General features: G+C 53.3%; 1 pseudogene; it reads left to right on the top strand.

Moving 5' to 3' along the window:
- Nucleotides 1-2259: 2259 nt before the first annotated feature.
- On the top strand, nucleotides 2260-2966 carry LOC113940241 (annotated as a pseudogene).
- Nucleotides 2967-4227: the final 1261 nt, after the last annotated feature.

Consider the following 4227-nt stretch of genomic DNA (forward strand, 5'->3'; position numbering starts at 1 on the left):
CATACAGAAGCCCAGGAGGTTTTTTTGGTGCCCAGTGTGCACAGGGCCTTGGGGAAGAGGGGAAAAGGGCTCCTTTGTGCTCAGCAACACTTGCCTCACTGTGCAGTGTGCTAGCAAAAGCAAGCAGAAGCCCCTTGGCCTTTGGTGGTTCTGCTGGAGCCTCAACATTTCCAGTAAAATGGAGGGGCAGAAGCTGGAGCTGTGGGGTTCCCTGAGGACCTTGTCCTTGGAGATGGCCACAAGCCCTCCCCCAGCCAGGAAGCAGCGTCTGTGTCCTGCCTGTGTGTTGCTGGCTGGATTGCTCTGGGCTCCCAAGTGCCTCTGGAGTGGCTCCTCTGGAGCTCCTTCAGGGCTGCGCCGCTGCCGGGCAGGTTGGTGGGGTTGGGGGAGACCCGCAGGGGAGGGGGCACTGGGAGGCCAGGAAGGGGTGAGGTGCTGCGGAGGCCCTCATGGGACAAGGGAGCGGGAAGCCTTGAGGGGAATCTGTGAGGGGGTGGGTGGTAGAAGGCTGCGAGGGGACAGACTGGGTGCAGGCCCCAAGGGGCAGGGTGGAGGGAAAACCCCAGGACTTAAGGGGCAGAGACCATAAGCAGCCCCCAGGCAGCCACCTCCTTCCCTGCCAGCCGACTGCTCTGGTGCTTTCCCGAGGCATCTCCCAGCCCTGTGGCAGAAGTCCTGGAGGTCGGGCCTCAGCAGCAGGGTGGGCACACCCCCAAGGGGGCCAGGTTGGCCTGGCTGGGGACAAGGAGGACAAGGGGGCCATGCCAGGGCATGTCTGCTGGGTGCTACCAGCGAGGGGCAGTGGCACAGGCAGGGCTGGCGGCCAACCCGGGCCCCCACGGCTGCCCAGGCCATGGGGCTGTGGCCGATACCCCCCTGAGCCAGAGCTCTGGGCCCGTAGAGCTGCTGCCGCCACGAGCAGGGTGCTGGGCTCCTCGGGCAGGCCTGTGCACTCGCTGCTGCCCAAGCGGCTCCGCGCCCCACAGACAACAGCACCAGAGGCTGCCCAGGAGCAGCAGCACCCACAATGCCTGGGCCTCCTCACCCAGGCACCCACACCTGCCAGGACACCAAAAATGGGCAGACTGTGGGCACAATTGCACCCGCTTTGGCAAAAGGCTTCAGGGCAAGTGGCCACTACAGCTTTCCAGTCACTCCCCAGCCTCACAGCAACTCTTGGCAGCTTCAGCTGCAGCCTGACATCCTGACTGACTTCAACGGCCCTGCTTGAGGTTGGACACGCCTTCCACACTCAGGTCTCCACAACCAGTGCCACTGGGGGCATCCTTAGAGACTCTGCTGGGACACCAGCCTCGGGCTGCAGCTGCTCAACCTCTCCTCCACGCAGGCACCTTCAAAACACGGGCATGGGCTTCTAAACTCTACATTCAGCACTTGAGGGCAACCAATGAAGAAGCAGCAGAAGCTGAAGTAAAGCAGGGCCTCGTGTGGCAGAGCTTCAGGGATGGAGGGAAAGAGACACTGTGGTGTCTGCTTGTGCTGGTTTAAAGGTAAACCAGCAGGAGAAATTAACTCAATTCAAAAAAGAGATCATAAATCAGAATAACAATTTAATAAAATAACACAATAAGGACAATTATACAGACAAACAATTGGTTTTAACCCACAAAGCCCAAATATATAACCCAGCACCCTGGGGCATGAACAGAGTGGTGTTCTTTGGGCCCCCCTGAGTCCAAAGAAAAAGGAGAGGGAAAAACCTGTTGGTGAGAGTGCTGTTGCAGTCTGGTCAAGAGTCTGGTTGAAAAGTGGTGATTGCAGTCCAGTCGAGAGTGGTGGTCTGCAGTCTGGCTGAGAGCGGTGGTCTGCAGTCCTCCTCTGGATCCCACGAGTGGTGAAAAGGTTCTGAAACTCCAAGTTTATATATTCTCCAGTTCAGGCAGGAATGCTCAGTCCTTCCCTCAGAGCGGGGAATTCCATAAAAGGGTATGAGGATACTCACTCCTTCCCTCAGAGCGGGGAATTCCATAAAAGGGTATGAGGACAGGAACATCTTCCTATTTTGCAGGTCTCTACTGATAACAGTTTCTGGGAAATGCCATGGAAGGCTATAGAATACACAGGTTTGGGCTACACCCATCCAGTGATGAATCGGTCCCAGTTGTTCTAACTAGGACAGACACCGGAACCATCACCTACACAGGATGTGCTGCACAGGTTTTTGTCTACATAATCTTTCTTAGAGCATAGTTTTCCCTCCTCACCATCATGTGATACGACCGCTACGTTGCCATCTGCAAACCCCTGCACTACGGGACCCTCCTGGGCAGCAGAGCTTGTGCCCACATGGCAGCAGCTGTCTGGGCCACTGGGTTTCTCACTGCTCTGCTGCACACAGTCAATACATTTTCCTGCCCCTGTGCCAGGGCAATGCCCTGGGCCAGTTCTTCTGTGAAATCCCACACATCCTCAAACTCTCCTGCTCACACTCAGGTTACCTCAGGGAACTTGGGTTTATTGTGGTTAGTGTCTGTTTAGCATTTGGTTGTTTTGTTTTCATTGTATTCTCCTATGTGCACATCTTCAGGGCTAGGCTGAGGATTCCCTCTCAGCAGGGACGGCACAAAGCCTTTTCCACCTGTCTCCCTCACCTGGCCATGGTCTCCCTGTTTATCAGCACGTTATTCTTTTCCTACCTGAAGCCCCCCTCCATCTCCTCCCCATCCCTGGATCTTATTGTGTCACTCATGTACTCAGTGGTTCCTCCAACACTGAACCCCCTCATCTGCAGCCTCAGGAACCAGGAGCTCAAGGATGCCCTGAGGAAACTGATAACTGGGTGTTTTTCAGAAGCAAGAAACTCTCCTTCTTCTCCATGTTATGTACCTCATTAAAGGCCAATCCTGTTATGGACTTCATTAAAGGCCCATCATATCTTCTCTATTTTTTACTCCTGGTAGGGCTGTTATTTTTGTGAGAATTTCTTCACACCAAAAAATCTTTATATATATAAAGATATATATAAAATGTATATGTATATATATATATATATATATAAACACCATTTTCAATTCAGTGTTTGCCTTTCTAACCCGGTCCAGAGGCTGTACAAACTGGCAATTGTACTCACTGTATGCTTAAGCCAAATAAAGAACTCTGCATTGGCTTGTTTGCCTCACATCTTTCCTCTCTGACTTGTCTGCAGCTGCAGGGTCGGTGCCTCTGTGCAGAGCTGGGCCACAAAAGAGTCCCAGCAGAGCAGCACTGCCAGGGAGCAGCAGCCCTTCTCCTGCGTGGCCTCCTCTCCCTTCCCTTCCACACTGTCCTGCAGAGCCCTGTGTTGTTGGAGCCTCAGTGCTCTGGCAGTCGGTGCCAGTCCTGCTGCAGGACTGTCCAGGGACTGCAGGCAGGGACAGCCACGGGCACTGCTGGCACAGAGCTGACCTCTGCAGCAGCACTTCCATCCTGCAGGGGCATCTCCTCAGGCCAGGGCCTCAAAGCTTCCATCTGCTTTCCACTTGGCTCTCCAGGATGTGCCCAACACAACGCCCTGCAGAGGAAAACAGCAGTGACCAGCACAAGGCTGGGAGTGCTCAGGGTGGGGCACCCAGCAGTGCCCTGGCACAGCCAGCACCGCTCCCAGCACTGGCCTCTCACCCCAGGCCATTGGGCTCGTTCTTCCCTCCAAGGAGGGACAGCAAATGACCAGCTCAGGAGTCCATGTTTGCACTGCATGGACAAGACATGCCCATGTGTCATGGCTTGGGGCTGGGGGGTGGAAGGCTCAGACAAAGTTGATGGCAGAAGCCGTCTCGTTGAGCTACGAGGGGCAGAAAGGACCCCCTTGCTTTCTAAAGTCCTTCTCAGAGAGGAGCCTGGGGGTGGCTGGATCCAATCTCAGGCTCAGATTTTGGTTTCGATTGAAGGAATTATAGAGGTGTGATTCAATCACTTTGTCCTGCAGGTTTTAGTGATGGCAAATCAGAAATATTTCTATAAAATGAATTGTTTATTATGACAAATGAACAGAAAATTTATCACACAATTGAACAGACTAAAGACCTTAAAGAGAGTTATTTACTTCAAATTATAAAAGCTAAAAAACTCCTAGCAGTATAATGTAAGATAGGACAGTGCAGTCTATCAAAGTCATTCTATTAAAGCAATTGGATCAAAGCCAGCAAAAAGAAACAATCCTGAAGCAGAGATTGGGGAAACTCACCCCACAACCACAGGGGGTTGTTCTCTCTCTTTCACTTAACCCTT

The sequence above is a fragment of the Corapipo altera genome, unplaced genomic scaffold (genome assembly GCF_003945725.1).
Source record: "Corapipo altera isolate COAL_440 unplaced genomic scaffold, ASM394572v1 123, whole genome shotgun sequence".
In the NCBI taxonomy this organism is placed as follows: Eukaryota; Metazoa; Chordata; class Aves; order Passeriformes; family Pipridae; genus Corapipo; species Corapipo altera.